Source organism: Corapipo altera, unplaced genomic scaffold, assembly GCF_003945725.1.
Source record: "Corapipo altera isolate COAL_440 unplaced genomic scaffold, ASM394572v1 61153, whole genome shotgun sequence".
NCBI lineage: Eukaryota > Metazoa > Chordata > Aves > Passeriformes > Pipridae > Corapipo > Corapipo altera.
Window position 1 is genome coordinate 848,079 of NW_020884958.1, and position 13,190 is coordinate 861,268.

A 13,190-nucleotide genomic window follows, 5' to 3' on the forward strand; every position below is an offset into this window, starting at 1 on the left:
TTTTTTTTTTTTTTTTTTTGAAATATCATTCTCCTACTCCATGTATCCCTTTTGGTTTGGGCTGTGGGAACAAATCTGCTTGGTGCTTTGCACCCACCTGAAACATGCTGGATGTACCTTTGTGGCAAGAACACTGCCACATCAGTGGTACAGATTTTAAACACTGTCTTACAGTGCTCCTCTGTAATGCAATGTGTTGGCTGCCCAAGGCAAAACTTTTGCCTTCACAGATTTATTCTTCCAAACAGCTGCTCGGATTTATGTGAACTTCAGAGTGCCACCTGCTTCTCTCTCTTTCTTCTGTTTTGGTGTTTGTTTGTTTGTTTTTCTTTTTGGTTTTTTTTCTGAAGACATATTTATCTGTGTACAAAGGCAGCTATTTTTTATAACATAGGGAAAGTTATTTGGGCTTCTGGATTGCATTTTGCCACCCCTTTTGGTATCTGCAATGTAATTCTGGTATGTGGGTCAGCGTTTGCTGGATACCTGATTACATCTCAATTATAAATACACAGCACAGCTCTCCAGGAAAGCAGGTTAACATCCAGCTCTGGTGCTGTGACCATGCCATCTTGTCCTGTTGGTGGAATTATCGGTGAAAAAATAAACGCCATGGTGTCTTTGTCTCTCTTCTCTTGCCTCTGGAAAGGACAATACTACGTTTGTGGTCACAAGCCTTGTCAGCAAACAGATGCCTTTGTGAGATCAGCTCCTACTTTGCACTTCAAAAACGTGTGTTTTTGTTTCTTACGTTTATTCAAGATCGGCAAACAACAGCTTCTTCCCTCTCCCAGTGCCTCCTCTAGCACTAATAGCTCTATGGGCAACTTTGTTTCAGCTGTAATCCACCTCCATACATCTCTCCTCCTCAAATTCCACTCCTTTTTACCTTCACTGGTGTGGGTTTCCTGTTGTTGTGCTTGGAGTTTCAGCTAGAAACAAGGAGGAAAAATTATCCTGGTCCAGTCCTGCAGTAACTGTAATGTTTCAGCACAGCTTCTTTTCTCTATCGGTCACCTACGCATCCTTTGAGTTCTCTGTAACCACAGCACCTTCCAGTTAAAATGCAGTCAGTTACTGACTTGGGATCTGATTTCCATTTCTTTTGTCTCATTCTCTTCCTTCTGTTCCTTCCTTCTCCCCAACCCTCCCCACCGAGCTTATCTGTCGATATGATATTACTTGCAGCTTCAGGTCTTTGGTAATTTTGCGCATCTGAGCAACGTATTCTCTAGCTTTCTCTGATGCACTATGTAAAACACCATTTAATGGCTGTGTGCAGCTTACATCCCTGTCATAGATTATCTTGTTTTAAAGAAAAAACACTCTGCTTTGATTTTTTTCCCTTTATCACTGTGAAAGAAAGGTGTTGGGGGGGGGGGGGGGTAGGAGATGGCCAGAATGAGCTGCACACACAAAAGGGCTAGTTGAATAGCCGTACATTCCAGGCTAATGACTTTGGGGAGACCGGAGAGAGAGAGAGGGAAGGGAGGGGATGGCAGCTTCTGTCTAGGAGGTGCTTGGTTTTTTCGGAGTTGTTTTGCCTTTTTTGGCTTTTTTGAGAGGCGCTCGGGGTGGGGCTGAAGGGGTTCAGCTCGACTTTTCCCCTCCGAGAACTCGGGGTGTGTGTGCGTGTGGTGAGGAGGGCTCTGAGTTCATCTTCTCGCCCGGGTGGCTGGTTTCTCCTAGCCCCCCGACAGAGGTCACGTTTCGCATCTGAGTCCTCACACTCTGTTCTGCCCCACTGCCCGGATTTTGCCTCGAATTCATCGTAAAAGCCAGTGCGGAGGAGCCTTTGGAGGGAAGGGCCGCCCTTCCACTCCTCTTTCTCCCGTGACGGCAGCAGCGGCACTCTTTCACGAGGAAGGGAATCCAGGGCCAGAGCCACCCTTCGCCGCCGTGAGTGCACATGAGAACCCCTCCCGCTCCCTCCCTCGCCGTGCCTTGGGCCCGCTGCGCTCCCCGCCCCGCCTCTGGGCCACGCGGGCACCAGAGCCCGACATCGCCCCCTGCCGGCCAGCGGGAGCAGCCGCGGCCCCGCCCCTCCGGAGCCCAGCGGCGCCCCCTGCTGGCCGAGAGTGGGCACCGCAGCCCCGCCTCCCGGGGCGGCAGCGCCCCCTGCTGGGGTTGTTGTAACTGCGCCGGAAGGGCTGGATTGTGTTCGGTGGGCGTTTGGTTTCGGGACTGTGCCTTGAGGGTTTTTGTTGTGTTACCTGGATGTATATATCTGTTCTTTAGTAAAGAGCTGATATTTTTCTTTTCCACACCTTTCGACTCGATTTCGAAGTTGTAATTGCTCAGAGGGAGGAGCTTGGTTTTTTTTTTTCCCCCCATGTCTCGCCCTCCTGGCTAAATTTCTGTCTCCCTAAACTGAGACAATCCCCCTGGTCCGTTTTAATTCTGTGCAGAAATCAGCTGTTTGTACATATAATGGACAGATTTATTGCATTAACTTGCAGGCTTGGATTCTGTACTTTGTTCTCACCTTCTCTAACCACAGAGGAACAGCCCCACATTTAGCTGACAGTTAAAAACCCAGGAAGGCAGCAGCTTAAATTCAAGAGGATTAATCCTGCTTTTAGGAATGTAAATCTGGAAGTTTACACCGTTTCCACTGGGGGAATTACTTTGAAGGACAAAATTTTGCACTGAGGGCAGGATTTAACTCAGATCAAGAAGACACATCCAGAAGTAGTAGGTAAATGCAGTTTCATGAGCTGAGATCCACATCTGCAGTGTGTAAAGAGAATTGTGCAAAGGAACAACTCCAGCCTAGCAGTGAATCTGCTCCACTAACCAGAAGGAGAAAAAACAAAGGGAAAACAAGCCACCACCCACCAAACAGATAAATGAAGCTCTTTCCACCCGCTGCCTATCCCTTTGAAAAATATAAAAACGGGTTGTGGGTGGAATGCTGGCTGCGTTTAATGCAGCCGCGAGTGTCGCCAGACAAAAGACTCAACCACAGAAAGATGAAGATCTCTCCCGAAGTAGCAGTTCTCACAGCCTTTCTAACGCAAAAGCCTTTCAGGCAATTCAGGCAGCAGCAGAACAGCTCAGGCACAAAGCACATCTCTGCTAGACATTCCCCAGCAAACGGCCCCCGAGCCAGCGGTTAATTGTCTGAGAGCTGGCAGGGGACTCACCAGGAGCCCAGTACTCAGTCATAATTAGCAGGATGCTATTAACTAAAGATCTTGGACAAGAAAGTTCCTCCCTCAAGTTATACTTTTGACCTCGGTGAAGTTAAATTCCTGTTGAAGCTGGCCACTGGAGACCTGCTTCTGCAAATCTTAATCAGACAGCAGATGCCAGCTGCCAGCAAGGATTGGAGTACTTCTAGTAGACCTGCAGTGCCACGCCATTACTCCTCAGGGGAAACCCACTGCCTGCTAAAATCGGTTATTTAACACATTGCATTGGATTTTGTAAAGTCCCCTCAGCCCTTAAGTAAATGGCAACAGAGGAGCAGATGGTGTCTGTTTCCAGTATCAGGCAGGTGCTGGGAGAGCCTGATCTGCCTCAGGGAGCAAGGATTCCCCACCTATCACCCCTTGCCGCTGTGCTTTTTTTTCACTTAGCATCTGTGTGATGTGTACAAGAGGAGAAGGAGGGAGCTCACTGTTTCCCTTTTCAGTTTCATGAAAGCCTCCGAGCATGGAACTCAGCTTCATGCAGAGGGCAAGACTGAGCATGGGTGTCACAAGGCAGAACATTGCCTATCCCTAATATGTGACTTTATTTTTTTCCAGTTTCCTAGGAGAATAAGCTCATTCTTTGCAGCTTAACCATGCTCTGTTTGCTGGGTGGTCACTTGGACTGCAAGGACTTTCTTTAGGTTGGGAGGGGAAGGAAGAGGAGAGGGGACAATGCACCCCAGCTTGATGGATTGCAAGAGGAGCAGCACACCACTAGGTACAGGCTCCCCCTTCCCAGCTTTCCTCATCTCACTCTCTCCATTGCTGCCTTCCTGTATCTCGGCACTGTACCCTCCCCGGCACTGTACCCTCCCCGAAGTGCCTCCCACCTGAAACCCCACAGGTGCACTGATGGACAAGGACACAGAGAGACATCACAGTGCCGAGAGTGAACACTGGGCTGGCAATCAGGGAGTTGAACTTCTGTCCACGTCTCTGTGGTTCCCTTGCCTCAGGCAAATGCCTTTCTTTTTTTTTTACTCCCCATGCACCTCCTTGTCCTTCCTGCTTATAATCGGTTTTCCTGCTTATAAATAGTTTGCCTCATCTGCAAGGTTTGTGCAAGGCATTTTGGAGCATGTTAGAGCAAATACCAGTACACAGTGGCCCATTCTGTCAGGTGCTGTCTTTGTGTGATGAAGGAGAAGAGCCTCTCTCAACTCTCCTGGTGCTATTCCTAACACTAGTAGAAACTTTATTTTATTTCAAATAAGATGTGGGAAGAGGAGCCACTTCAGGAGTAAAAAAGGGCTCCTTTTGCTGCCTCATGCCTCTGTTGGGACTGTTACCTGACAATCATACCATGGTACAAAGTGCAGCAGAGCAGCAAAAGCTCTATAAAAACTAGTCCATGCTGACATAGTGATTTACCTTTTTTAGAGTCTGTAAGTCTGTGCTTCTGGGAGCCCTCCCGTCTAAGGGCAGCATTTACAGAAACTCTCACAGCCACACTGTGCTCTCACTGAACCTTTAGAAGAAGGAAATCACTACAGTCTTCAAAAACGGGTGTGTGAAGGTCTCAAGATTAGGTCAGCCCTCATGTTTGGGGTTACTGTGCTGCATGTGATATCAGTTTCAAAAAGCAGGTCTTTAGCTTGACCTGGTGCTGTTCCCAGAGTTGTTCAGCTTTGTAATCCAGTTGCCCTCCTGGAGGGTGCAGTCTTCAGCAGAGGAGAAGAGCTCGCTGATTTCTGAGAAATCAGCCCAAGTCTGCAGACTTCATAGCCTGCACACTGTGGCATCCTGTCCTCTAAGCCTGCCTTGGGAAAGGAAGATCTGTAGAACAATGGACTGCACCTAGCAGGCATTTGGGAGAGCACAAGATATGTGGCCAAGAAGTTAGCAATAGTGATGAAGATATAACTCAAGAAAAGGTTTACTCTGCACATAGAAGTGGGGGGGTTTTGTTGTTGTTCTTTTTTGTGTGGCTCCCTTTTGGTCAATGCTCTATATGATCCTTTACAGAAAGAAAGGTAAATTATACCACAGCTCTGCACAAAACAAAGAACCCACTCATGGGCTGCAACAGCTTTTACTGAGTGGAAGTCTAGTGCATTGGCTTGGGCATGACAGCTTGATAAGCTGAGAAAGGAGCACTCTGCTGGGAGGTTTAGCCTTTGTTTGCTAAACTTGCACTTGTGTTATTTTCTGTTCAAGATAATCTGAGAGTCTTGGAAAAGTCCTGATGTTCCCTTCCCCAGTAAGGCCCTATTGTGTCATGGTCTGAATGGCAGTTCCAGTGGGTTTCTTTTAAAAACATTCTCTGCCAAAATTAACCACCCAAATACTACACACAGACACTCTCCCTGTGCTTCAGGGTAAACACAGAGAATAAAAATAGTTTGGTTCTCTTCCAGGAGTTCTTTAGGACTCTTTTTCTTTTTTTCTAGACCAGATATTTCCACACAGATATTTCTCCCACCTCGCTGCATCATCACTCATCCCTGCACACCTCTCTCTGCACCTACCACTTCGAGGCAGTAGCGCAGCTGTGAATGGCAGGAGCACATCCATTTATCTTCCCTGCGTATGTAGGGAAGCCCAGGTTCTCATTCCTGGAAGGAGGATGTAAGGGAGGAGGGGGAACCAGATGCTGCATGTCTTACAGCTCGGCAAAGACCAGTTTGCAGCAGCTCATGCTGTTAGAGGAGTTGTCAGAAGCAGAGAGGGGAAAATCCAGGGCTGTAAGGGACGTTTGCGCCGGGGAGAAGACAGATCTTTTATTACAAACCAAGATTTCCTTCTGCATTTTATCCAGGCTGGCAGCAAATCTCTCTGTGACTTCAGCCAAAGCAGGACTGAAGGTCTGAGAGAATCAGCAGTGTGCAGTGTCCTGTCTTCCTGCCAAAGCTGAAACTAGACTTCTGACCACCCAAATGTCTGCACTGCTTAAGACTAGAGGTCACCATAAGCACAGACAAACGCAGCAACCATGGGAACATGTAGCTTCTAAAAGTGAGATATAAATCACTGCAAGACAAGGACCACAATCCTTTTTCCCCTAAACATCATACCAGTAGCCTCTGTGGGGCTACACCTGATAGAAACAGCAGCACTAAGATCATCCCTTTAGTCTCAACCACCTGCATTCAGCCCCCAAGCTTCCTACCTGGCATGATGGCTCTATGAGAATTTTTTCTTGAATCATCTGCTCATTTCTACTTTAATGATTTATGTAAACAGGCAGTAAAAACAAGCTGTATTTATTTTAGAGGGGTTGGGGTTTTTTTGGTTGGCTGGTTGGTTGAGCTTGGATTTTTTTTTGTTTATTTGTTTGGTGGTTTTTTGTTTGGTTAGTGGATAAAGATTCTGAAAATGAAATACTGTCCTGTAGTGTTATAAGGAAACCAGGAAGGATACAGACAGCTACTTCACAGGAAAAAAAAGTGTATTTTACTGTTTATTAACTTTCTCAGGCAAATGAAGCTTTACACAGAAGGCTACCCCTGGAAATATAAACATCTTTTAGACTGGCAGTTTCAGAAGTCTTTTTACAAATCTGAGAGTTACTAATATTAAGCAGTAGAAGTGAAATTAATAAAATTGCTAAGCTTTTCCTCCTAAGTGAACTATTGATCAAAGGAAAATTCAGATGTCTGTGTATTTTACAGACACATCAGCTGTAAACAGATGACCAGTAAAATATGGGAATATTTTTAAACATGTGGGGATTGGAAATTTGAAACTGTTTGTTTACACCGTTACTTGTTGACACTGCTAGTGAATTTCCACAGTCTAGTGAATAAGCATGTAGCATAAGACCAATCAACACATTATTATCTCTTCTTTAGCAAGTAATTTGTTTTAAATATCAAACACTATTGGAGAATTCTGTGAAATTTTAGTTCTAAACTCAGGGAGTCTATGATGCTTTGTCTAATTATTTTGCACCAGTGCATTAACTCTGATTTACAGCTCTTTGCAGTGCTATAAGTGATTTTGCCTACAGTGTACAATGTAAGAAAATATAGGAATAGTAAGAACAGCGATTTTAAAATCACATTAGTTTCCTGCACATCTAATCATCATCATTTCTTTCAAAAGCAGTAAAACCAATCAATATTTTTTTCTGGTGAGGTCTAATTCTCTGAATCTTTGTGGATACTAAGAATTTGAAAAGTCTAGGCACAGACTATTTCTCCACTTGATTAAGTTCAGCCACCTGTAAGTGGCTGTTTGTCAGAACAAGTACCTTACTCTTAAATTTTTTGATTACAAGAACCAGAGGTGTCAGGACAAGAAATGAAAATCCAGTGAATGGCAAAGGACTGTTGCAGAAATTCCTTTCTTTAAGGATATTCGCTGGTCTGAGAGGAAACTTTGGCATTCCTAAGACAGTTGCAAAGTAAGCCCTAAGAAGGGGAGGCAGTAAAGAGAAGAGGCCAGTATCACTTACTTTTCTCGTCACACCGACTTATGCCTTGGAAACCTGGTCAGTGGATGAACAGACAGTCAAGTCAGACGCTTCCTATCTTTCTTTCCCGACTGCTTTTCCAGTGCCTGGCCACGGAGCTTGCTACTGCTTGAGTCAGCGTTGCGCTGGTCTCGGCTGCCTCATTTATAGAGTAGCAAGTCCTTTGTCTGGCGCGTGTCACCACTAGTCCCAGCAATCCAGGGAGCTTGTTTTGCATCTCCCAGGAGATTCTCTGTCTTGCCTTTTCTCTTCTCACCACACACCCTCTGCCCCTTTCTGGGGCTGGTATGGGGCTGTAGCTGAGACCATCCTTACCAGCCTTAGTCTCTTAGGCCAGTGACTCTGGCTAGATCAGGTGAACTTTGCAGGAAAAGGTGGAAGCAGCTTTAGCAATAATCTAACTTTTTTCTTTTTTCCCTCTTCTCTTTGGGGGGATTTTTTAAATTTTTGCTTATTTAACCAACTCTGAGCTTGTAAATGTTTCCGAAGACAGAGGTGCAGTGCTCTTTCAAAAACCATCTTGAACATGACTCCCTACTGAGGAACAGGCTGGTGTTTTTATTACATTCCCAAGCAGGGGGTTCCCGCTCTGCTCTGATGGGATGTGAGGTGCAGTTGTGGGGGTGACCACATGCAGGCAAGTCGATCCTGCCCTGCCTTCCTTGGTGGAAGCTTCCTTTCACTCAGTCATGCACCTTCCGCAGCCAGGAGGACAACTACAGCTGCTGCTGTCCCAGTCCTGCCTCAAGCCCTGCACTCCCCCTCTGCCTCAGTCTGTGTGACAACAAGAGACCACAGGTGTGAATTCACACATCCTCCAGCCTGCCCTTCCCTTCAGGTTCCAGGCAGTGCACTAAAGGTAGGTTTAAATTAATGCTTTTACATCAAAGATGAGTCCATTCCATGTCCCTGTGGCTAAGAGGCAGGGTTGGTGAAACACAGGCTTCTTCCTCCACTGCTGAGGTGTCCCCAAAGCTTCCTCTCTGCTCAAGGGCAACAGACAAGCAAGCTAACATCTGACTGAGAAAACTAAAAACTGCAGACTAACACCATCCCCATAGCTGAAGCTCCGATGTCTGTGTCCAAGACAGAGACTGGTCCCTCCAGTAGATGTCTGTGTCCAAGACAGATGCTGGTCCATCCAGCCTCACCTTTCCCCTGGGTAACGACTCTCCTAGCACATGTTGCCCAGAGAAGTGGTAGATGCCCCATCCCTGGCAACATTCAGAGTTATGGTGGGTGGGGCACAGAGCTAAGTAGTCGAATTGAAGATGGCCCTGCTCACCCCAGGGTGGTTGAACTAGATGGCCTTTAAAGGTTCCCTTCCCATCCAAACCAGTCTTTGCTTCTATAAAAATAGTCACAAAATTGCCATAGGCACAAGCCAGCAAGGGCATGGCCTTGTTACAAACATACAGAGCCTTTGGGACCTGGACAATCTCATCTGCACCTCCATCCACTTCTCCATTAGGTGCTGGGAGTTTGCTTTGGGTGGGCATAGAAGTAAACACGGAGAACAAGAGCAAGATACCCTGGAGCAACAGGATGTTAAAGGGGAAAAAGAGATGGGGAAGGGGAAGCCCCAGCTCATCACCCCTCTTTCATGGGGCAGGAAAACGTCTACCCAGAGGATAAGGCAGCTTAAAACACACTCCACCGCTTCCCTCTGCCAAGTCCCAGGAAAGCTCAGCTCTTACCCAGACCAGCTCACCGCAAACAGCAGGATGGCTCAGCAGTGCTCACCTACTGGGTTTTTAAAAGCCCTGAGAGTGTTTCAGTTAACAGGATTGCCCCTATAAATATTAATGAGCCAGCAGTGTAATGATGCGGTTGCTCTCGGGAGAGAATGAGCCTCGGTCCCCACCGGGGCAAGTGTTCCCTGCAGAGCTCGACTGAAGGTTCAGCCCTTTCACACGGTAAATTAACAGTGGCACTACAGCCTGAAAGCTATGTCAACCGCTTCATTTAGCACAAGTGTTATGTTAACTAAAGGCCCTATTCCAGAGGGGCCTTTGGCCTTACAGAAGTCTGATTTCCATGTAATTTATATTGGAGAGCTGGAGAGTGCCCCTCCTCTCTGTTACTTCTTCCAGCTCATTATGCACCCAAAATTTGCCCTGAAATGCTCCAGCCAGCAGGGAAGGGGGCTTGCAAGTCCAGAAACAGGAGGGTGCTGAAGCTCTTGACCCTGAACTGCTTGGATACCTCACTGCCTCAGGCTTTCAGAACTTGGCCAGACAGAGTACTGTAAAATATACAGTAAGGAAAATGTCTTTCCTTGCAGGGAGAGGAGCTGAATGGACTGCTGTTCATTCTCACTTGTGTATCCATGCAGGAGAGCTGAATCCTGCTCCTGTTGCTGTCAGATGCGTGCTCTCTCCAGAGGCAGGCTCGTGGTGAGAAACCTGTGTCCCTGGGGAAACACAAGGTGAAGAAGGGATACCCCAGCCCCCTCAGAGAAGCCACCGCCACATTTGTGGTGACACCACAGTCTCCTTGTTTCCCTTCTGCTGAATGAGGGGGTTAGTCCTCCCGAACTCCTCTGTGGCAGCCCATTTGAGGCTGTTACTGTCTTTTAAAACCAACTTTAAGGGTGTTTTCCACCCTGTCAGAATGCTCTGAAGGGGTCATACATGACAGTCTGCTTCACTATCTCTTTATTAAGCTTGCTATCGAACTGAGATTACTTGGCACTGATGAACCACACCAATCCTATTCATCTTTCTCTCCAAACCTGGCAGTGACACAGTAGCAGGGGCAACACATTACCAGTACATGCCTGCAGTCTTGGGATTACTTTTCCCTAGACTAACCCATAGTTGCCAGGACATTATAGCTCAGACAGGAACAAGAGTCATGAAAGCAGCATTGTGCCCTAGGCATGCTTTTTGTCACAAAAATTTCTACTGGGATACATCCTGAGAGTTTCCCTGGAGTCTGAGGCAATTCCTTACCTGCAGCATGTCTGGTTTTCAACGGCCTCCCATTACCAGTTCATGGAAAGTCAAGGGGGAACAGAACGCATTTTCTAAGGTGCGACATAAGCAGGTCACTTCAGCCAGGTCACCTGCTTTTGCCTCAGCACCCCAGACACCAGTAACTGATCTGGATGAAGAAGCACATTACCTGCAGTGTCTTATGGAACAGCATTTGCACGTTGTGAAGTGGAACATGCAAGAGTTGGACACTTTGAAGAAGCCAAGAACGCGTGGGTGGCTGAAGAGTGTGAGTGCCATCAAAACTGGGTTTCTCATGTCCATTTCTGAAATTCAGCATGCCAGCATTTTAATTCCAGCCCCTGAAACATCCTAGGGGCCATAACACTTGTTATTTCTCTTCCTAAAAGGAAGAAAAGCTGTTTCTGGCATAGGTGTGGTATGGAAGGAGAAGTAAAAGGCTTTATCCTGCTACACCACTTCCAGGGCCAACAGAAGCCTCTCCAAGAGAGAGTGATGGTCAGATGGAAACAGAAATGCTTATGTCTCACACTGGGACAGAACTCAAACTGTCTTTCTCCAGCTAAACTCTTACTACAGGTGAGCAGGATATTCACAGAGAAGTCTACCTAAATATCAGCAAAGATTTCAAAAGATAGGCCTGGATTCAAATAATTTTTTCTGCCTTTGAAGTGACCATTTTCAGCCTGATGAAAGCAGCACACATGAAGTGATGGGCTAGAAAAGGACAGCAAGAGGCTGCAAACACTCGGCCATGTTATCACTGGGTTCAGAGCCTTGTTCTACGTATGGGAACAGTAAGAAACAATTATACACATCTGGGCTCCTCCCTTTAAAATCATAATCTAGATTAATAGATTTTGAATATATGGTACTGGAGGAGGCTGCTTGAGGTTCAGAATAGCAGCTGCATGCAGACTGCTGAAATATTAAACTTTCATCATGTGAAGTTTTTGTAGCATTTTGAATCTCTTATTAGTGTTAACAAAACACATCAGGGAGTGCTTTAAATTCTGGCCACACTCTTTGGCTTAATTCCAGAAACCAAAATCATCCTCTTTAATGCTGAAACTTGCTGATGGCCTTGAAGAAAATGTTTAGCCACAGAATAAAGAGACTGAAAACTTAATGTACCTCTAAAGCTTTCCACCAGGAGCAAGAGGAGAGGCAAGCAGATCAGTTTCCTCTTGACACATACGTACCTAGACACTGGAAGTTCTTTGGAAATCACCTAAAATAGAAAAAAACAAGCCAGACACCTCAGAGAATCAGGAGCTCCCACTCAGTGGCACACAACATGGAGCTCAGGTTGCACATGGCAGTAAGGCCACCAAATAAGCATCACTTAAACCAGAGATTCAAAGAAATGTGGAGCTGAATATAAGAAGACCTTTCTGACCAGACTTTAAGCCCTGAAGGGTCATTACCATAGATGTATTTGCACCTTCTACAACAGACTTTCAACTAATGATAAAAAGTAGGGACTGAGAGGTTTAATTTCCAGTATGACTTCAGGCAAGCCCCACAACCCCGAGCCATTTGTATTTGATGTCCTGGGAACCTCTAGGATTTTTCCCAGACTGGCAAGTCCTCTTTCTTCATGTGCAAATCTTTGGAACCACATAGTTTCCTCTTTGAGGTGAACTCTTGCAAAGAAGAAGGGAATTTGCTCTGGATCTCCCAAATACCTCTTACTGAATGGGAATGGTTGAGGTTGAAATCCTCAAAGGAAAGGTCCCCTATTTGGTGCTCCTCTTGCAGGACCAGCAGTGCATGTGTGTGCAAAGGGAAACTTTAATAAACCCAGCCTCTCAGAAGCTTAACATAATAAAACAGTCCATCTCATATAGAAAAAAACAGACCTGCTCGCTATTCTGACTCTTAGAGGTAGCTTTCTTACTTTGCTTTTAAAATTATTCCATCCTATTTTTTTGCAGAGTTATGAATGTATGCCCTTATTGCTGACTTGATGGTGGAGAGATGGTACAATTAATTTAAAATTTCATTTTTAGTTTCTTTGTTTCCATTTTTTTCAAGTACACCTCTGTTTTTCAGATGCTCAGCTGGTGCAAACTGACAAAATTTCATCAGTTACTGTAGAACAGTCCTGATTTGCAGCATGCAGGAATCACTCCATCACTCTTTGAATTTGCCTGTGTTCCATCATATGACCATGCTATACATCCTTTTGCTTTCCACTACCTCTACAAAAGCCAACAGAAGCCTAGAGAATGGAAGACAAATTTTTTGGCAAAATTCCTCCAGGTGAGAACTGTGGAATATTCATATCTGACCACCTGCATTTTCAAAATAATTTTTCAAGGTCAGACAGAAGCTCCTAATCATTTGGACCATGAGTATCATTCCTGCAGAGCTGGTGTCCCAGCCTCCACCACAGCACAGGGAAGCAGTTCCATTAACACCCATGAAATCCTTCCATGTTCCCACCCCACCTGAGCTCGTGAAACCAAGACCTGCCTTGTGACCTGCTGGACCCATCAAACCTGCAGGATCTGAACCCTGAATGTGCAAATTTTAAACAGCCCTTGAACAGCCCTTCAGAGAGCTTTGCCTAGCCTTTGTGAACAAGACATGAGTATTAGGGATGTGTGTTCAACAGTG

General features: G+C 45.9%; 1 protein-coding gene across 1 annotated transcript in view; it reads right to left on the reverse strand.

The window, feature by feature from the left end:
• Nucleotides 1-7,741, reverse strand: part of TAL2 (TAL bHLH transcription factor 2) — a 12,418-nt gene extending 4,677 nt beyond the window's left edge. The window contains exon 1 of the mRNA XM_027663860.1: nucleotides 7,594-7,741. The gene's annotated coding sequence lies outside the window, so the exon portion shown is untranslated. The remainder of the gene's footprint in view (nucleotides 1-7,593) is intronic.
• Nucleotides 7,742-13,190: the final 5,449 nt, after the last annotated feature.